This window comes from Ambystoma mexicanum, chromosome 10, assembly GCF_040938575.1.
Source record: "Ambystoma mexicanum isolate Mex_15411 chromosome 10, UKY_AmexF1_1, whole genome shotgun sequence".
NCBI lineage: Eukaryota > Metazoa > Chordata > Amphibia > Caudata > Ambystomatidae > Ambystoma > Ambystoma mexicanum.
The window spans coordinates 900,068,024-900,090,695 of record NC_090932.1 but is presented as its reverse complement, the minus strand read 5'-3'; the positions used below and the strand labels follow the sequence as shown (position 1 = coordinate 900,090,695).

General features: G+C 46.0%; 1 protein-coding gene across 7 annotated transcripts in view; it reads left to right on the top strand.

Moving 5' to 3' along the window:
- ATP11B (ATPase phospholipid transporting 11B (putative)) overlaps positions 1-22,672 on the top strand; it is a 1,683,501-nt gene that overhangs the window by 332,593 nt on the left and 1,328,236 nt on the right. The window lies entirely within an intron of this gene.

Genomic DNA, 22,672 nt, shown 5'->3' with positions numbered 1-22,672 from the left:
TTTTCTGCAAGATATATTTTGATTAATATGTTGATATTTGGGTTGTTCATTAAGCAGGCACTCCTCTCTTAATGCCCTCTAATATACGGTTCCACCCCACAATTCTGGGCAAGAAACAGGCTGTTTGCTCAAAACTCACATGTATTTACATAGAGGAATTAAAGTTGGCCGAGACTATATACAGGCAAAGACAACCCAGTCCTTTTATTTATTTTTTAATCATGCTATCGAGCGCTTTACAGAGGTGTATAACATTACAGGTGCATAACGGAGCGCTTTTCAGTGGTAACAGAACAGAAATACAGCAAGGGGGTAGGATACAGAGCGGGACAGAGGAGGGGTACAGCTGTACCCAGTGGTGGGTAGGAGAGGGCCGGGCGTCATCTAGCGAGTCAAGTGGCATGAGATATCCATAGCAAAGCGTAATGAGGATTTTTCTTGATAACGTGGGACTACCTGTTTACCCCCAATGATAATCTCTCTAAATATCGCACATTCTATTTTCATATTTTTGTACCGTCTCACCTGGAAGATTCCCAAACATAGGAGGGCTAGCAGGCTCGGAGTTAAAACCCGGGAGAACTTGAGGTCAGCAAAACATCAGGCTGAATTAAAGACCACATTTATTCAAACCAACGCACAACACAGAAAACTCATTGCCTTTCAAGCATATTTACACTGTAGGATGCTATTTAAGTCAGTCATACTTTTTCTTTCTTCTCATGAATATGCGGAGGGCCCACAAGCTCCCCCTCCCCATCATCTTTGCCCTCATGATTTCTCCCTTGCAAGCATCTCAAATGCTGGAAGGACTGGGCAGCTGCTTTTTCTTTCTTCTAAGTGATGTCTAGAGAAAATGGCCATGCTCCATGAACATAAGACCCTGCTGGGGCACTGTAGGAGAGACCACTGAGTCTCGCTAGAGTACCCGGAACTGTAAAAGGTTCTCTTCAAATGGACGTATTCCTCGTCTTAGATGTATTCCATCCAGCTTTAGCTGCTTTTGAAATATTTTCTCAGCAGAGGGCGTTGTGCGTCCATGAGGTCGAGTCGAATTCCCTCAAAGGCCTCCGTCGAGGGTGATGTCATCGGGTATACAAGTAGCACGCACGGTGCACGTTGGCCTCAGTTCTGTTTTTCCGCAGTACGTATTGCTTCGGAGACAGCGCGCCTCAAGTAGCTCTGTGACGCAGTTATTGTGAAGAAAGACAATATTCGAGAATGTCCTCGTCGTCGACCCAGACTACCCCGCATTCGGGGTTCAAAAAGTGTAAATCCTGCAGTTTGAAAATGTCCATCACGGACCCGCACCGAGAATGTCTGTGGTGCCTCGGTGAAGGCCACGACATGGAGGCCTGTACGAATTGTCAGGCAATGACTGGGAAGGCCTTGCGAGAGAGGAAGGGAAAACTGCAGGTAGGCCGAAAACCTGACGGAAAAGCCAGATAGGGACGACAAGCGTGTGGATGGTTGGGCACGCAAGGTATTTTCAGCTGGGAGCATGGCATGGAGTTGGCCAATTTTAACATGTGCCTTGGCAAAATGTTCATACACTCTGTGGGACTGCATTGCAATGGCGGCAGAGCACATACCAGAAGGGGAAGAAAGGGAAGGATTCCTAGCCATTGTTAGAGATGGAAAGGAGGCCATGCAGGAATCCCTTCAGTCTGGGTTGGACACTGCAGATAGTGTAAGCAGGTCCATGGCCACTAGCACAGTAATGCGCAGATTTGCGTGGTTGCGAAAGTCGGGTTTTGCAGCGGATGTGCAAAACCGACTTTTTAACATGCCCTTTGACGGGTCTCACCTTTTTGACAACAAGACTGACAAGAGCCTTGAGTGGTTGCAGACCTCAAAAGTGGCTGCCAAATCTTTAGGAGCTGCTATTAGGCAACCTCAGCATTTTCGTGCATCGGGACAATCTTGGAGGGGACGATCCTATCCTTATTACTCCTCATATGGAAAGGCGAGAGGAATGGCCAATCAAAGAGGCCAGAAAAAAGACTCGTAATGGACGAGGAAAACGTGCAAAGCCAGCTGCAGCCTCATTACCATCAGCGGCAGCAGCAACTGCCACAAAACCACTTTGAGGACTTGCAAAACAAGACACCTGTGGGAGGCAGGCTGTCGCAGCATCTGCAAGAATGGCGAGCCATTACTTCAGATGTTTGGCTCTCGAAATAAGAGCCCAAGGTTACTGCCTTCCTTTTCTAACGCAATCTCAAAACAATCCACCAGGGAGACACTCTTTGAAGTTTCCAGATCCGCTCCTACAGCAGGAAGTCTTAACCCTGCTGGAGAAAGGTGCTATAGAACCAGTACCTGTAGCGGAAAGGAACAAGGGATGGTACTCCCCATATTTTTTTGATTCCCAAAAAGGACAGAGGACTGAGACTCATCTTGGATTAAGAGGCTTGAACAAGCTCCTTAGGAAGGACAAGTTGAAGATGGTCACTCTTTCTCAGATCCTTCAGGCCCTTCAACTTCAGGATTGGTTGGTGTCATTTCACCTCCAGGATGCTTATTTTTATGCGCCAATCCATCTCAAGCACAGAAAAAACCTGAGGTTCTATCAGTTTCGAGTCCTGCCATTCAGGTTGACCTCCGCCCGAGGGTCTTCACCAAGTGAATGGTAGTGGTTTCAGCGCACCTCAGGAGAGGGGGATTCACATCTACCCCTATCTGGATGATTGGTTGATCAGGGCACGTTTTGCTGAAAAAGCCCTGGATCAATTGAAAGTCACCTGCCACTTCCTCCACAGACCTGGCTTCTCCCTCAATTTCAAGAAGTCACAATTGACACCTTCCCAGCAGCTCCAGTACATAGGGGCTGTATTAGATACATCCTTGGGAAAGAGCTCGCCTAACAAGTCGAGGGCTCAAGACATTCTTCAAATGGTTTCCAAATTCCAAAATGCCCAAAATCTCCAGGCCTATGACTTCTTAAGGTTGCTTGGCCTCATTGCATCCTGCATTTTCCTAGTGCCAGAAGCACGCCTGAGGATGAGATCCCTTCAATGGGCTCTAAAGACTCAATGGTCCCAGTTCTCCGGTCAAATGACAGATCTCCTTCAGATTTCGAACAAGGTTCGGCAGGATCTTCTGTGGTGGACTTGCACAGAGAACATCCTAAAAGGAGGACATTTTTTTGGCAACCATGGCCGGAGATTACAGTAGTGACGGACGCCTCACTTATGGGGTGGGGAGCTCATGCCAACGATCTGACAATCAGCGGTCGTTGCTCTCCATCAGAGTCCAAACTACACATCAACCTTTTAGAGCTGAGAGCAAACAGACTAGCGCTGAAGGCGTTTCTGCTATCTGTCAGAGGGAAAAATGTCCCGATAATGACAGACAACACAGTGGCCATGCATCCTCTAAAGAAAAGAGGTGTAGGGTCACTACCTCTGTGCAGAGAGGCAATGCCACTCTGGTATTGGGCAATTCAAGAAGGAATCTCCTTAACGGCAGTCTAGCCGGGGAGGAGAATATGACGGCGGACGATCTGAGCAGGCAGAGCAGTGTCCCACGAGTGGGAACTGGCTCAGGAAGTCCTTACGGAGATCTTCACCCTTCTGGGAACCTCTCAGGTAGACTTGTTTGCGACTGGAATCAACCGGAAGTGCGAAAAGTATTGCTCAAGGGAATTTCCCCCGAGAGGAGCCTTAGGGGACGCGTTTGTGGTGGAGTGGAACTTCCCACTACTCTACGCATTCCCTCCGATTCCCGTAATTCTTCAAGTCGTCAGGAGATTGAGACAGTTCGGAAACAGCATAATACTAATTGCCCCGGATCGGGCCAAGAGAGCGTGGTACCCGTACCTTCTAGACATGTCCATCTGCCCTCCGTTACGTCTTCCTCAGAGAGAGGATCTTCTCACAAATGGAGGGCCAGGTTCTCCATCTAGAGGTCAAGACTCTGAGATGCAAGGATTGGGACCTTCCAAATGACGTCATGGAGGTGTTGCTTTCGGCAAGAAGGCCAGCAACAAAATCTCTATGCGCACTTGTCCATTAAGATTACTAACATTGAAAACCGCTTTCCTGGTTGCCTTAAGATCTGCAAGAAGAGTGAACGAATTGCAGGCACTGTTTTCTGGGCCACCTTACACTGTGTTCCACAGGGACATAGTGGTATTGAGGGTTAAACCCTCATTTTTACCTAAAGTTGTGTCTGATTTCCATTTAAATCCGAAAATTATTCTGCCCGCGTTCTGCCCTCCACCTCATCCGAGTGAGGAGGAGGAAAGATTGCACAGGCTGGACCCGAGAAGAGCTCTAAGCTTTTACATTTGTACGCTTTCCAAGCTTAGAGTGGATAATCAACTTTTCATTGGCTACACCGGAAGGAAATCGGGTCAATCGGTGTCAAAACAAACCATATCACGTTGGATTGTGCTTTGCATTTCAGAATGCTACAGATTGCCGGGAAAAGACCCACCAGAAGGCTTAGTTAAACGGGATATCATATTGTGCCTCCTTTATTGTATATATTGGCCTAAGCCCAGTCGTTCTGCGAAGAAAACCTTGTTGCAAAGTTCCGATTCTGGATTGATTTCGCCACCATTTTAGGTCCATCCGCCATTTTGATTTCCATTCCAATTAAATTCTGTATTCTAAAATGTTGGACAGTGTTTCCCGCTTGTAACGGAGGTGTCCTGAACCTTGTACTGAAGTTAATGTTTAGACTGTTCGTTGGCCGAATGTTTGGGATAAGTAAAGAGACCTTGTCCCATGCTTGACTTTTAGACTGAGGATTGTTTACACCAATAAGTCTGATCCGCGGACATACATTGACCACAATGTTGAACAAATACTGAACGTGGACACTGGCTGAACTGCATTGTAAAGGACATGTGCTAAGGCTTATTGTTAAACCCAATAATACACTGTTGCCATTCTAACCTGTTTACATGTAAACCGAGGATGATCCATGTGCATATTGTCGGACAAGCCATAAGTGAACTCGGCACGAACTCTAGACCATGGATTATTAACTTGCAGACGGGCTGGACATTATTATCAAAAAAGTATAAATACACAACTGTTTAGACGTCCAGTACCTCTCACTCCTTACACCGAAAGGGCTGATATTCACTGTGATGTACTGAGGGCCAGATAGCTATCTGATTTTGTTTCTTTGTAACTGTACAGTATTAGAATAAAGATCTGTGAATCTTTATAGGCCCATGTTTGGTGTATTTACTTTTGGGGTACTTAGCCTCGATATTTCCTTTTGCTTTTACAGATGGCGCCCGAATAGGGACCCTCAAGATTGATGCCATCTCGTTGAAGGTTGACGCGGCTATTGGACCGGGATCAGACGTTGAAAAAAGGGGGCCCCTTTCTTGGATGAAATGCGATACCTCGACAGTACTGCACGACCCGATCCCTGGACGGTGAGCCCGCGGTCCGAGACGGCATCTTGACGAGGGTCCATATATCGAGGCGGGCAGATTTGCTGAAATCACCAACCACGTTGGTTCTTTGAGTTCTTTGATATCCGATCGGACCTCCTTAGAATTTGATCAGGTGAGTCGTGACCCGATTCTTAAGTATCCTGATAATTTGTTTTGGCATATTGCACTTGCAAGTACAATTATTGACCAGGTAACACCAGTATTCTGAAATGCCTGGGAAATTGTCTGCATGCTTCAGGGCGTTATTCTGCAGTGACAGACAATCTTTGGAATTTGGCTGAATGGCGCCAATGGAGGGGTCGCTGGCGTGTACCTATGTACTGTAAGCACGGCATTGGTAGTATAGCGTTTAATGATATTTGGCACAGACAAACTAGACATGCTTCCGAACTTCAGTGGCCAATCAATGGTAGCTTTGAAATTCCTCGCATAGAATACTTAGAATCTATATTATTAAAGAAAAAGGCTAGACCTGCAGCATTTGATGTGTTACAGAATTGGAAGAAAGAAGCTATGCAGCAACTTAAAAGTAGGGAAAAACATGCGTGCCGTCATATGACGAACGCTGAAAAAGCGTTGTTATATGATCAAAATAAACAGTCTGTGTCAGTTAGGAATATGGATAGGGCTTTTTCACTTGGTATCCAGAAAATGTATCCTTCTAAAGACTCATGTATCTGATGAGCTGATTGACAAACTTCTAAATGAACAAAGGCCTGGTGCCACTGCACCACCTCCGTATGTTACTCTTCCTGCTGTTTTGCCTCTTCCTGTGTTATTCCTCCTCCCGTAGTTCTCCCTGCTCTTCCTATCGCTCCTCTTCCTCCAGCTGTCGTTCCTCCTCTTATTGTTGCTCCTCCACCTTTGCCTGCTGTTACGGGTTTGATGGGTCTGCCTGCTGCACCAGTGACGGCACCCTTTTTGCCGAATGTACAAGATTTGCCTACTCTTCCTTTTCCAAGTGTTTCTGCACCGCTTGTAGTTGATCAGGGAGCGGGATTGAGGGTTGTAACTCGTAATACTGTGTCTCCAGAGAGAAAGCATGAATTAACTGCACGGGCTAGACATTGTATGGAGAGGGGTGAACAAGCTGATGTTTTTGCCAAACACTCTAACTTAGACATTTTTCCTGAGAAAAACGTTTTTATTGAAGGATTGGGAGTTCATTTACTTATAATGTGGAACAGATTAGATGATATGGATCTCCCACAAGGGTTGAGGGATCTGAATATTTTAGCATAATCAAGAGATACTGCGGAGGAAGTACACAAGCATGTTGAAAGGGTTTTTGAGTAAAGAAGGGAGTTGGAAAAGTTACGGAATGAAGATATTGATGGTGATAGTTTGGACGCTATGTTAGTGCAGAAACGGTTCCTTCCTTGTCGTAAGTCCATAAACGAGGAAACACGAATTTGTACAAAAGATGCGATTAGGTGGATTTCAGACATGTTGATAACTCCCATAGAAGTATGACACGTATAGTCAGTATATGCCAGAAATGCAGAGGAAAGTGATACAGGTAATGGTTGAATACCTGCAAGATGAATGTATAAAAAAGATTTGTTGTCCCGCAGAATTATTGAATATCTATTAGAGAGCTTTTTCGTTTGACACTCCTTCAGCTGCTTTAGCGCTCGATTTAGCTCTGTTGCTCAGTAAGCGTTCGGAGTTGCCTACTTCTCAGTTGCCTATGAGAGAGGTTCCTCCGACATTTGTCCCAAAAGTTGAGATTCCTGTTAATGCCGTAGCAGGTACACCTGCTCAAGATATTCCTGCACATTATGTTTCAGTTTGTTCACGTCCCGTTCTCGAGACAGGAAGTGAACACCATTAAACAATCTATTCCCGATATTAGGAACAATGCGACGGGGTTCTACAAAGAGATAGTCTGTCTTACAGTCATCAGTATTTCCCTTAAGCGATATTGATTTGTTATTTCCCGTACTCCTACCTGTTGATTTGTGGAAGCAGATTAGGACTGTAGATGATGTACCAGGGTTAGGGGCTACATGGGATAATATGGTTAGATTAGAGAAAGGCCAGCTGGCGAGAGACCGCCGCAAGTAATACTAACTTTGGCTGATAGCTTTTAATTTTGTAACTATTCTATCAGTCCTGAAAGAAGGATTATTTGGGACAAATTTACTGCTTGTGTCCAAGGGAAGTCTGAGGGTGCTACCGAATTCTTCAATCAGTTCGAACAAGTATTTTCGGATTTCAGCAGACAAGATTTGAGCACAGAGTCAGGGAAAAGACTATTTGTGGACAAATTTGTGCGTGGATTGTTGCCTGACATCCAGTCGCAAATGATGTCTTCGGAGAGCGCTTGGCAAGCGAAGTCTTAGTCAGAAGTATTGCATATGGCTCAGTAGTATGAGAATTGTGTCGATAACGAAAATGAAAGAAGTGAAAAAAGAAAGAGAGACCGGAAAACAAAAGTTCTAGTACAGCAAATAGTTAGAGGCCCTAGAGGGGGTACTTCACAATTTAGGGGTCAGTATGCTCCACAGGGAAATGCGCCATTGGGTCCTGTAAACATAAACCAGTGTGCTTATTGCAGACAAGAGGGTCATTGGCGTGCACAATGCCCGATCCTCCAACAGAGGTCGAATAACGCATTTGGTAACATGGGTAGACGATCCAGAGGCCGTCCTGGGACAGTCAGTTTTCACAAAACTCTCAACCTTTTTCGCAGGATAACCAGGCACCGAGTGTGGATAATAGAAACATTTTTGATCATCCTTCTGCTGCGTACCTCTCTGAAGAACTTCCTTTTGACGACATTGTGTTTCGCTAGGATTGCCCTAAGCAGGGTTTGGAACCGACGCCTATTCCTGTTAATCAGATAGGTCCCTAAATTGAGATGATAGTGGGAAATAGGAAACATCTATTCTTGATAGATGCAGGGGCACAGAAGTGTTCCATTGACCATTCACGGGTTCCAAACGTTCCCATGTTAGGGCAAACCAATGTTTCTGTAGGGTTCTCTGGCACACCAGTAGTCTGTCCGGTTTCTTCGCCGGTACCGATTACCTTGGGTCCATTCACGGACCACTGTCCATTTCTTTTCACTACAATTGCAGAGAGAATTTGTTGGGGTTGAATCTGTTGAAGGAATTAAATGCGGTAATTCATTGTTCTTCTGATGGAGTGCGTTTGACGATTTCACCACAGTAACTTTCTGTCTTAGTTCTTGACCAGACCTTTGCCACTGGAATTTAGTGATGTTCCGGAGTGTTTGTGGGCAATTGATGATAAAGATGTTGGTGTTTTGCAAATTGAGCCTGTTAAGATTATTTTGAAACATGGAGTAAAGTTGCCACGTATTCCCCAGTATAAGATCTCGGTCGACAGTGAGAAAGCTTTGAAATGCATAGTCTCCGATTTTGTGCATTGTGGGGTAATTGAGGAAATTGCAGGCAGATTGTGTAATAGTCCGATTTTGCCCGTGTACAAAAAAGGCGATAATGCAATTCCTTTTCGTTTCATTGATTTGCGTGCCATCAATAAGATTGTTGCTCCACAATTTCTCATTGTGTCTGATGTGTCGACCATATTAACTATGATTCCGGCTTCTGCTACTCACTTATGTTGTGGACCTTAAGAACGCTTTCTTTAGTATTCCCATACACAAAGACAGTAGATATCTGTTCGCGTTCACCTTAGGGGGAGGCTTCTTTACCTTTACCCGTGCTCAACAAGGTTACACGGAAAGTCCTAGCATCTATAATAGGGCTTTGAAAGAGCAGCTTGACGCACTTGAGTTGCCCACCACCTGTACATTGCTTCAGTATGTGGACGATCTACTTTTAGCTACTGACTCAGAAAGCGCTTGTAAGGAGGGCACCGTGTTGTTGCTTATCCATCTAGCACGAGATGGACACAAAGCTTCACTTAAAAACGTTCAGTATTGTCAACAGGAGGTCGCCTATTTAGGCTAGCTCCTGTCAAAGGAGGGAAGAAGGTTGACATCTGAGCGGATAAAAATAATTTCTGGCATGTCTGTCCCAAATACACAGAAGGAAGTCAGAGCCTTGATAGGAATGGCTTCTTACTGTAGGCAGTGGATCCCCAATTTCTCGTTAACGATTAAACCAATGTTGGCTTTGACGAAGAAGGGCATTTTTCTTCGCCATTGCCGTGGAACTTGGAACACCAGCGATAGTTTGATCTGCTCAGGACTGCACTTTGTTCGGCACCAGTTTTGGGCACACCAAATTATGAAAAAGCCTTCGTGTTGTATGTGCATGAACGTGATGGATGTGCTTTGGCTGTATTAACGCAGGAACATGGAGGGAACAATAGGCTGTGCGGCTACTTTTCTTCCGCCCTTGATCCTGTTGCATGCGATTTGCCAAGATGTTTGAGAGCTGTCGCTGCTCCTGCTGCGTCCGTGAAACAGAGTGAGGGAATGGTCCTAGGCCATGCTTTAACCTTGATGGTACCTCACTCTAGTTTAGTAGATGTTCTATTAAACAGAACACAAACGCAACATCTCACCTCCGCACGATTAATGAGATACAAATTGATCTTGTTTGCACCGCACATCAAAATTCAGAGATGTTGTGTTCTCAATCTGGCTGAACTTTTACCTTTCCCGCAAGGTACTGCTTGCAGTGACAGTCACATGACTGCCTTTGCACCACAGAGCAAGAGACAAAAGGCAGAATCGATCTAAAAGCTACTCCTTTGAACAATCCACAAGGGGAGCTGTTTTGTGATGGCTCCTGTTTCAAACTCCCGGATCGTACATCCATGGCTGCTCATGCAATCACCACATTGAGCACGGTCGTGGAGACCAAAAGAATCATGCATAACTCTGCGCAGGCCTCAGAGATTATAGCATTGGCCCGAGCTTGTGAACTTTCCGAAGGGCTTACCGTAAATATATATACTGACAGTCAGTATGCTTTTGAGGTGGTTCACAACTTCGGCAAACTTTGGGCAGAACAAGGTTTCTTGACCTGTCATGATGCCTACCCCCGGGCATCTGGATCAAGCCCATCAGCCCCGGGAGCAGGCATCCAGGTATTTAATAAAACCCCAGCAGCCCCGGCTGGGGGCTGTCTGGGTTCAGTCCTGGCGCCTTAGGCGCCAGGCTCATAATAGAAATCAGTCCTGGCGCCAGGCTCATAGACTTTACTTACCTCATGCAGAACATGCTGCAAATGAATCCAAGCCAACGTGAGGCCTGGATGGGACTATTTTTCTACAGGGACTATTTTTTACTCGGGTGTGGTTCTAGGCACTTCTTACCTGGAACTACTTTGGAGGCTATTTAAACCACGCCCGAACAGCAGCACATGCTTCGTGTTATTCTGCATCCAGCAGCGTAACGCTCACCGTGCCTGCAGTCAGCATCCAGTTTTCAGCCACGCCCGTCTCGAATCCAGAGCTCCTAGCAATAGAAGAAAGAAGAAGGAAAGGTTAGAAAACAGATATTATCTCAATCCTTACCTGAATTCCAGATCCATCACGTCTTCGAACTTGAAAAGGACATTATTCTACACACGTTGCATCGCCAGCTGCAGCGCCGCGCCATACTCACCAGTCCTCGCAGCATTTTTCGATCCGGCGCAGCCTCCATCATTTTCTCTGCCGAATTCCACCATATATGGGACAAAAGAAACATACGGTGAGCCGAGAGAGCCAACAAATACAACCTCTCCATCATGGACTTACCTGATTAACAACTGGAGGCATTATTCTGTAACAAACCGCAATTTCTTACGCCGCACCTGTAAGGAGAGAGAAACCAGCAATTTAAACACACGCATCTTTTGCCGGACAGTGTTGGTAATACAGACTCTTACCTTAACACCATCAGCTGCCACATTACAATCTTCCCTTGGACCCAGCTGCAACACAAGAAAGGAATGTACAAGAGTGAACATCGGACATATTGAACTCTTTGAACTTTATACTTACGGGTTCTCGCCTGGAACCACAGAGTCAATATTCATCCGGAACTCTTCCAACGCCCTCAAACCAGTGAAGTAACTGCTATCTACGCGCCCCTGCATTCCACACAGGATGGAGAGCTAATCATTTACAAACATAAGGTGAGCTTACAGAAAGTGAATATCGGTGGTGATTAGTGGGGAGAACAGTGGGGTGCCATTACTAAAATCCACGGGTGGCTGAATCCCTTTCTCCACTTGCAGGAGAATATTTCTACGGGTCAAGCAGACGCGATTAGGCAGTCCAGTCCAATCTGTCATCTCTGCACTACGCTTCACGTTGGAGGAGGTCGCAGCTGTCCGGGTCCGATCGACGCCCCTGTGGGAGCCAGGTGAGCGTAACATGACCTCACATGGCACTATAATCCAGTATGGCTTCTTGATAGTATGGTTACTCTCAGCGCTTGCACTCCCCACTCAGTTTGCAATTATGAAATGCGCAGCGCATCAGAAGATTATAGATGATGTGGGAAAAGGGAATGCTTTCGCTGATCAGATAGCCAAACAGACTGCCACTGATCTCTCATCAGAAATGTACACTTCAAGGGAAGCCACAAATGCCTGTACTTTGAATGAGGGTATCGAATCTGTGAAAACCATTCAAGCTGAGGCCACTTTAGAGGAATCTAAGAAATGGGCTGAGGGTTTGGCAAGATTGGATGATGACGGGTGTTGGGTGGACAAGGTAGAAGGGAAATTGTTGTTGCCAGATGCGTACATTACGATGATGGTCACTATGGCTCATGACCCCACCCATATCTGTATACGAGAAGTTACCAAAATGTTGCAAAATGTTTGGGTGAATGATAAAATCTCCAAGGTAGCTGAGCGCTTCATCCAAAGTTGTATGATCTGTTTTCAGCATAATGTGGGAGAGGGCACATCGACTCCTAGGGGTAGCTTTGGTCCACCTTCTGAGGTGATACATTTTGACTTTATTGAAATGGAGCGTTGCAACAACTACAAGTACGTACTAGTGGTTGTCTGCGCTTTTAGTAAATGGGTTGAAGCCTTTCCTGTCAAAGATGCCACAGCCATGACAACTGCGAAAACCATGCTGAAGGAATATTTTCCTAGGTTTGGTTTGCCAAGAGTCACCTGGTGGGACAATGGTCCACATTTTATTGCTGCTTTAATTCTGCAGATATGCGCGGGATTACAGATCGATAAACGGTTCCATTCGGCTAGACACGCTCAGAGTGTGGGTTTGGTAGAAAGACATAACGGCATAATCAAGAACAAGCTTGCTAAGACGTGTGCCGGCACCAAACTGAAATGGCCAGACGCCTTACCGATCGTGTTATTGTCTGAGAACGACCCCTCAAACTAAGACTGGGGTCTCTCCATTTGAGGTGGTCATGGGTAGGCCAGCTAACATTTGGAACCTCCCTAAACCCCGATCACTGCGCAACATTGAACATGTACTTCTTTCTGATTATTGTGGACAGTTAACCAAAAATCTGTATTTGATTTACCAACAGGTGCGAGAAGCTCTTCCTCTTAAATACGAGGGCTTAGAGCACAACATACAGCCAGGCAATTGGGTTGCACCTCGTTGGCGGGGCCCACTCTAAGTTCTCCTGGTCACACAGACCGCTGTGCGAGTGGAGGGCCGGAAACATTGGATCCACGTATCCCGCATCAAGAGGATTCCCTTCCCTTTGCCACACGATACAGAAGACGCAGATTCACCTACCTGTGCCGTAACCAACGATCATGAAGTATCAAACAGCATTGAGAGTGCGTCGGAGACTCTCCCTGAGCCCGTGGGGCCTGGGGAAACAGCCGCTTTATCTCCACACTCTCCAACAGATCCTTTTGCACCATTGTCAAATCCTGTGTTAAATCCTGTTTTGAATTCACCGCTTCCATCAGGAAGTAACGACACATTGTTTGCAGATCACTCACTACCAGGGATCACAAGGTATGATCTGCGTCCGAGGTGTTAGACTTACTGCATGGTTCGGCTGTGCCATCAAGGATAAATCATCGAAGGGCTTGTCTTTTGGCCCGATCTTTTGCACCTAAGGGAATTCTGTTGGCTAAGGTTTGGGAAAGGACTAAGAAAACGCTCGATCTGGAGATCGCGAGCAAACTAACTTTGGTGTATTCATTTGAAGAAACAATGCCTGCAACCACTCCCACTCGTACGGAACAGATAAGAGACTCTGTGATCGACCGTAAAAATGAACAATCGACTGCGTGGGCCCCGAAAACATATTGTTGTCTTGTGATTAACTGGTTTCACAATGGTCATTGCCTTAGGATTTTGGTATTTAGAAGAAGTACACCCGCTTGAAATTCTGTTACCCACTGAAAATGTACCTACTGTCTCTACACCTTTCGTGCATCTGCACACTCTATCTCCTAGAGACTCTCAGCATAGACAGTGACCATAACAATACTCTGTTACTCATTATGAATGCCACACATGCCATTTTTAATGAGTCCAATTGTTGGGTCTGCTCGCGTTTACCGCAACACAGGGATAAGGGGCTGGGCTGGTATGTTCATCCTTTAGCTTTGACTACTGCGTGCTATGCTTCTTTAAGGGCACTATTCTTGTGCCGATGGAATGATAGCATCTTGGGGAATTTTGATGGAACTAACTTGAATGACTTTGAAAAACGTGTTCTAGCGCCCCTGTGATGCTCACTCTTTGCGAATAGGAGCAAGCCTAATGTTGCTTCCATTAGGTTTTCTGATGGACTGTCCCGTCCTTTCCAATCTCTGATCTCTTTTAAGATGGCTCCTATAGGCAATAGGGATGCTACGCTACCTTCTTATACTGTTAACCACAGCCCTGATTCAGTTTTTCTCCATACAGAGGAATGGTACTCAGTGAATGGGTAATTTCAAGGGTTGTGCCAACGTTGCGAATTTGACAAGTGAGGACAGACCTTTGTTTGTAGGCGAACCTGTCTACTTTGTTTGCGGTAATGTAGCTTTCCCATGGTTACCTAGGGATTGGCAGGAAACCTGTTATTTATGGATTCTGTTACCCGGGGTATTCGTAGTACTGTAGAAATCTCAAAGGCTCGTCCAAGGCGGGACGAGAATGGCGATACTTCAGCACAAGTTCTGGGTGACGTAGCAAAATCCTTCGTACCATTTTGGGGGCAAATATTGAACCCCTATCAGAGACTAGCGAGAGTACTGGAGAGGACAATCAACCGGAACACTGACATACTCTTTAACATGACTTTAGAACAAAAAGCAATAAGGTGAGTGGCACTTCAGAACCGGATGGCATTAGTCATCCTGGCTGAGCGTTGTGGGGTATGTAAATTAGTGGGGTCCGCCTGTTGCGTTTTCGTGCCAGATTCCTACACAACTATTTTCAGGGCAATACAAAATCTGCCCGTCCTTAGTTCAGAGGTGCATGTTCCCGAGGGAAACTGGGGTCTTGGTGCTTGGTTCTGGGAGTTTGCGATCTTGGGGATGGAAGCTACTTTTGGTCTTGCTGATCATTTTAGGCATTCTATTGTTTTTCTGTTGTTGTATACAATGTCTTTCTGGTATATGTTCAATGATAGGAGGATGTTGTGCACAAGCGCTGGGTACATTAGGACACAAGGTATACCCCCCTGAGAAAATGACCAACGAATTTGTGTTGATAGAAATGTCAGTATCTGACCTCATGGCGATCGATATCTCTGATAGTGATTCAGGATGTATGGACATTGAGACGTGGAGTTACTCGTAAAGTGACTAGAAGTAGTTTAGCTCTTGGCTTAGGCCAAAAGGAGGGTTTGTTAAATGGGATATCATATCGTGCCTCCTTTATTGTACATATTGGCCTAAGCCCAGTTGCTCTGCGAAGAAAACCGCATTGCAAAGTTCGGATTCTAGACCGACTTCGCCGCCATTTTAGGTCCATCCGCCATTTTCATTTCCATTCCAATGTAATTCTGTATTCTAAAATGGTGGACAGTGTTTCCCGCTTGTAACTGAGCCGTCCTGAACCTTGTACTGAAGTTAATGTTTAGACTGTTAGTTCGTTGGCCGAATGTTTGGGTTAAGTAAAAAGACCTTGTCCCGTGCTTGACTTGTAGACTGAGGATTGTCTACACCAATAAGTCTGATCCGCGGACAGACATCAACCACAATGTTTAACAAATACTGAACGTGGACACTGGCTGAACTGCATTGTAAAGGACATGTGCTAAGGCTTATTGTTAAACCCAAGAATACACTGTTGCCTTTGTAACCTGTTTACATGTAAACCGAGGATGATCCATGTGCATATTGTCGGACAAGCCATAAGTGAACTCGGCACAAACTCTAGACCATGGATTATTAACTTGCAGAGGGCTGTACATTATTATCGAAAAAGTATAAATACACAACTGTTTAGACGTCCAGTACCTCTCACTTCTCACACCGAAAGGGCTAGTATTCGCTGTGATGTACTGAGGGCCAGATAGCTATCTGATTTTGTTTCTTTGTAACTGTACAGTATTAGAATAAAGATATGTTAATCATTATAAGCCTGTGTTTGGTGTATTTCCTTTTGGGTTACTTAGCCTGGATATTTCCTTTTGCTTTTACAGCTTAAGGGCCCATGCTATCAGAGGCATGGCCTCTTCGACAGCCCTCCAAAGAGGTTTTCCCACAAAATCTATTTGTGAGGCAGTAACTTGGTCATCGCTGCGCACTTTTGCTAAATTCTATAGTCTGGATGCTTCCCAGTCTAAAGAGCTTGCTTTTGGTAAAGCAGTGCGTTATTCGGCCATATAATAGTATTAAAAATCTACTCCCTCCTCCAGAGAGTTTTCTACACTGCTTTGGGAGACTATCTAAGATGAGGAATACGTTGGAGGACACAATCCATTCGAAGAACAAATTGAGGTGAGCCAGGGGAGCCAGGGGAGCACTCGGTTTTCTTTTTATTAGACACCATCTGAAGCGCACTTGAGGTTGGGCCTGGATCACTGCTCTTAACTCACAACGTACACTTTCTGCCTGGATAGCTGCTGTGGGTAACTTTGTTTTGGGTGCTTTTCTTTTTATACTAAACGCTGCATGGATAGCTGGGGGTGCGAGGACCAATTAACTAGTACATAATCTTATCAAGCCACAGTGTGACTTTGCTGCCTGGCACGTCTCAGTTCCAGTTTTGGTCAGCACCAGGTCACCAAAGGGTGCTTTCTACACCCTCCCATCTGTGCCAGCCCCATCCTCCCCTTACCAGGGGCGCTGCAGCACAACCGTAGACAATCTTTCCTTTCCCACCGTGCACAGGAGCCATGGGCACATTCGAAGAGGAAGAATGGCCTCAAATGCATGCACACCAGCATTGTGCCTGTTTTTGGATTCCACAACACTTTGTTCACAAACACAGGTGAGCGCAGGGTCGCTTTCCTTTGGGTACAGTCTTCATCTGGGGCCTATGGGTACTTGAGCGGCGCTTCTCTTTGCCGGCAGCATCGAGAGCTGCTAGTCACCCAAGGAGTCTGTTTTTATCAAGCATCTCGGATGCTGACGAAGCCTGAAAACGAGGGCATATGTGGTGCAACTAGCCCGGCAATCCCTCACGTCACTGGGGAGGGCTGTGTAACACCCCAGGCCACTCTATATAGGGTTTCTTCACACTTGCTCTCCCTCAGCACACATGGCTTGACAGGCTGGTAGGTACTCTCATTGGGGCTCGCTCCTGACCCACTGGCCCAACTATGACAGATGCTTTGCTTTCTCCTGTACAGGAGTGTCTTTGGTGTTGTCCACCCTTTGTTTACTGTTCTGGGGTGCCAACAAGGTAACTATCAAAACATGTATAGAACAATCTAGAACAATAAATCAACAGATCTATTGCAACAAAATTAATTCATTACAAAATTACATTTTTTCAATTCATGACTATCAACATTACATCATCCGTACACACAGCAATGATAGCAATGATAAACACATAAAAACCGAGAGAACTAATTGCATATCTAACTCAATCAAACCACATACGTAAGCATTACATACAAAACATATATAATAACAGCTAAAGCAGTTAGCCTATCGCAATTAGGAGAAGGGAAAATGTAAGTTTACATAAACACAATAATCCCAGATACCATATTTAATCAAATTTATACAAGGGTGTAGCCAATTGGAGACAGAATGAATCCAGTTGGTATCGTTTTCCGGCTACTTCTATCCACATGACCGGTTTCGACGTTAAGACATGATTTTGAACGTCTTCATCAGGGGAAGAAAAGTTTAACAGGACCTACAAAACATACACAAATAATAAAATTGACATTTAGGCTGCAGTAGTGCTGGAATGTTGCCAAAGTAAGATGATTTATACTTACAAAAATCTAAGCCACACACTATTACGGGGCCTATAAATTAATGCGGGACACCAACTAAAATGGTGGGTACCTTCAGAGAGAATATCAGGGCCATTAACTGAGTGTACACTATGTGAAAGGAACACTTCTACCCATACAGTGTAAAGAATGGAAAAAATTAAAGTACACAAAAACTGGGTGGTCGCTGCATACCCAACACCATCGTGTACACATGCTCCATAACAGAGGAAACGGACCCATCACCAAAATTACACCATGTTGGTGCCACGGCTTGCACACTTACTGGAGACCGAATGTGACCCAACACAACCAAGAGAACCATTAGATTGACGCCAGACACAGCTCATACCCCTTAGACATTTGTAATGAAGTTCCACCAATCAACCAGCCGACAGGCTTACAAGTTCCCTCAAAGTCAGGGGCCTTCTCTGATTCATGGTCTCAGACAAGATACACGACACTTGAGTGGGCTGCCAGTGTCAACAGTCCTCTAAAGGCTCTCCAGGCTCCTTAACTCTCTTCCCTCAATCCCTCAACATTCTTTTCTCAGGGCTACATATACTCATAGTATCTTGTTGCAAGGGGTGCTCTGTTCTGCTGGTGTAGCATTGTCCAAGATTTCAAGCACCCCAGGAAATAGTCCATGTATTGTTTTCCCCAAATGATGATCATTTGCTTAAAATTAATTCTTTAACAGTTGGCGTTATATTCAAACGTGAAGGATATTCAAACGGATGCTCAGGCATGCCGCAGGTATTCATCAGGATGCTTTAATCAGTTTACAGGTTTATTCAGGTGCATAATGAAATAAGAGAAGTACAGAGGGGAGCACACTGGCTCCCAGCACCCAGGCTACATCGTCCAACTGCCCTGGGTGGAATCACATTCAACCTCAAGCATTCCAGACACTCACACAACATTGCATTCATGACATTACACCCTGCATTTATACACCATGCATTCAGGAAACCGGTAGCAAGCCGGAAAACCAGTCATAACACACCTCCTTCCTTTGCAAAACAAAAAAGGGGCTCTCTTTGCAACTAAGCAGCACCACACACACACACACACCTGCACACCTGCCACCGGCACATCCGCTTAGCCGGCAGGGAGATGGCTGACCAACCAGGCGTAACTAACTCACGGGTAGCAGCACCACACGAACATTGCAACAACCACATCCACCACAAACATCACACTAACACCGTCCACCCACCACTGCCGGGTCACCAGCCTGCCAGACTGGAGCCCTGCCTGCCCCACACTGGGCCAACAAACTTCTATTCCGGACCATCTTGAAGAACCAATACACCTCCCATCCACCACTGCCACTGGCGAACCATAGGGCTGCCACCCCCATGCACAAACTGCCCCTATAAGGACTGGCACGTGGCACGCTACACCTATACAGAAACAGAGCTAACCATCACCACAGACCATTCCAACCAGGTGACGGGCAAGCTGGATGCAAACTTAACCACACCCATACCAGACAAACATTCGCCCCAGACACACTCGGCACTCACACATTCTGGCAACTGACCAGCATAGCGAGAATCAGCTTGGCCAACAAACGCCCAATCAAACCAAAACCTCAGAGTGTTGGCCAGACACCCTGAGCCTACTAAATCCTACTTTGCTGAGAAGACTGCCCACAAAAAGACCAGCTGAACACCGGCAAAAGGATACAGAGGGGTTTGCCAAGTACTGCAGAATCATCTGTAAGGGATTCCAGGATGGTTCCAGAAAAACAAAAATTGCACACACAAAAAAGAATTTGAAAAATTGACAATCAAACTTCAGAGAAAGCCTCCATCCAGTGGCAAGCTTTGGCTCCCAATACTGGTACCTCGACCAGAGCCTTTCTCGACCAGCAAAGTGCAAATGCACCCTTTTCCAACTAGACGCTGCCATAAGCAGGCAAAACACACACAGCACCCATGCAACAATACATCTACACAACCTCGCGCCATCCACCAAGCGCGGTAGTCAGCTTTTTCCACTGGATACTTAATAAAACACACTGGTGTGAGGACAAACCAAACACATACTCAATCGGGAGGTGTGGTCAGGGCCCTACCCACACCAGTTGAACAAAATCAAAAGGGGTGATCTCCACACACCACAATTGAACACTGCACAACCAAGACCAGGTGCTCTGCTCTAAAAGTCCATGTGGCTAGTTTTGCTTAACCTAAAAAATGCTGCAAAGCCTCAAAATGTTAAACTAGCATGTCAAAACACAACATCCCCAAAAACACGTTAAGCAACCGTCCTTGTTGCTGATTTGTGCGATATAACCGTGCTGCAAAGCCTCAGAGTTAGACTAACATACCTAAAGACCTAAAGTTCACATTTAAACATACCCATTAGGCTATGAGTCCATGTTGCTAATTTGAGCAACCCTAAACTGTAAGTCCTCAAGTGGTTAAATTTAGCACATTCCAGCTAAATATGCTTACAAGAGCATGCACTAACCATGAGATAAAGGTGCAGTAAATTCACAACATTTTAAATCAAAAGGTTTTGGTACACACACATGAGCGAGGTTTTGTTGCATTAATCAGGCAATACACCCTTCGAAAGCGTTAGACCATCTAAGATGGGTTTCTCATAGATGAAATCAATTCTACCTTTCTACCTCTCACCGTGACACTTCTCATTTCTCAAATATACCGGTGCACACCCCGAACTAACCAGTCAGAAGTCCGCATCACCATAGGGGCTCAAAACATATTACAATTGCAAAGTCTTTGAATGAAACCTGCATCATTAACACGTTAGTTATGCAGGGAGGTGAATTGAACTATCACCTCCATAAAATTACACATTGTATTTCGTGTACAGCTCTGTTGGTGCAGCTTTCCTTACGATGCGCACATGAGAAAAAACTATGTTTGAATAATAAGTGTTACATTCGTAGCTTTACAGCATGTCAAAAGGTAATTTAAAAAGTAAATGTTTCACTTGCCGGTTTACCGGCACGTCCATTGCTCAAATTTACCGGCTCCTCGATCACAGCCGGGACACTCCGCGGCATAGTTACTGAACACTCCAAAACCACTTTGTACTTACTTCTGGACCCTAGAAAAACATGTCCTTGTGACGATAAATCACCACTCGCTCATCGTTCTGCAACATCCTCGGTCTCCCGCAGTATAGGCTCCCACACCAACTTGGATAAAACGTTGGCGTGCACTTCCTGGCATGCGCACACATGCTTGGGGTGCTTTAGTCTAGAAACTGCCATCACCAACGTTGTCGAGCACTTCCTGGCAAGCGCAAGCACACCCGAGGGTGCTTTGTTCTAGAACACTACTGGTTGCTACATCTCCAAATTCTCAGCCACCAGCATTGGAGACACTGGTGCAGAGCGTGATGTTGGCGCTGGCTGGTAGTGACAATCCAATGGTCGCAATCACTGACAGTGGCCCGCCAATATCACCATTGTCCTCCTGGAAGCAGAGCACATCGGAGCTCCGAACTCCAACCGTCATGTCAGTCCAACCTGACGACGTGGTGTGAGCATACCGCCACTGGCATGTCCTTTGCGCTTAAACATTACATTTTAAAAGTGCTAATTCTCCAGCATGGGGTCTGGCATGGATTCGCATGCTCATGAATATTCCCCGTCAACAGGCTGGGAATCCTTGGTAAAAATTAAAAACATTTTCACTTTCACTTTTAAAACTGTATTTCTCCTCTGAACCAATCACTGTCCTCCTGGGTCATACTGCCCGCATCCAATGACGGTCCTCTACCTAATCCGCGCCTCTGGCAGCCTTCTTCAGGTTTTTACTGCACGCTTCAGTGTTGGGAGTCCTCGAGTTGCTCTCTGAGCTATTTTGTACTTTTTCCCACGTTTTTGGACAGAAAAGTTCTATTTTTGTTCCACCAGACCCCCTTTGCTCCTATCTACATCGGCCTGCAACAGAAATCCGTTGTCGGTGAAGTTGGGTGCCCCTCAAGGGACGTTGTTCATCTAAGTTTCTGGAAGGCTGATTTGGCCCTACTTGGCGCCCTTCGATCATGACGAAGGAGAAAAGGGAGGGAAGGACCCTCTTCAGACCCTGTACCCAATGTGGGCTAAGGAACTGCACCCGGACCACAACGAGGATGGGTGCGAAATATGCCCGAGTTTCTCCAAGAACATGAAGAAAGACGGGTATAGCCAGCTGGCGGCATGACTCAAGTTGAGCCAGGCCCCTGACGCCTCCTCTAAGCAGGTGCATGCCTCGCCCAGGACCGGTTGCTCCAAGGAGTGGTCTCCCTCCAAGAGGAGGTCAAAGTCCTTTGAGTACGCCCCATCTGTAGGTGTTCAAGAAAAGGCAGATTCTGCCAGGTCCGTCGCTGATGCAGGTCCCAGGTCGGATAGACCGCGATCGCTATCACTGTCCACACCCTCAACCAGCCAAAGAGGAAGTCCTTTGCCCCGGTCAAGTTACGGGACAAATCAGAGAAAAAAATATGCGACGACCGCTATGGCGGGAGGTACCGACCCAGCAAGAGTGTCCGTGACACCCAGACGCGACACGGCCGCTGAGGCAGACTGGTTAATATCCCAGTAAACAGCCCACAGGATGGAAAAAGGGGGGCTGTGGTGGCCCCAAAGTTGCCCTCCAAGGTTCCATACACTCAGCCAGCATCAGCCTCCTCTTCCACCATGTCGGGACCTGACCCTACCAGTTGATCTTGATACACACACGGACACTGGTATGGACACGGCCACAGGAACCGACGAAAATGAGTACTTCGTCCCAGCCGAAAGCGAATCACTGCACCTGGATGCTCCTCACAGAGGTTCTCCACCAGTCGAGGTAGGATCAATCCTCTCAATCCACTCAATCTCCAGGCCCTCCCAACTGGTGCCCGAGAAAACCAAAAAGGACAGCTTCCTATACCAGCGACAATAGTCCAAGAGGAAGAGTGTCATGTCATTAACCTTTTTGTACGACATTTGGGAAGAAGGGCAGGCCCTCATGAAA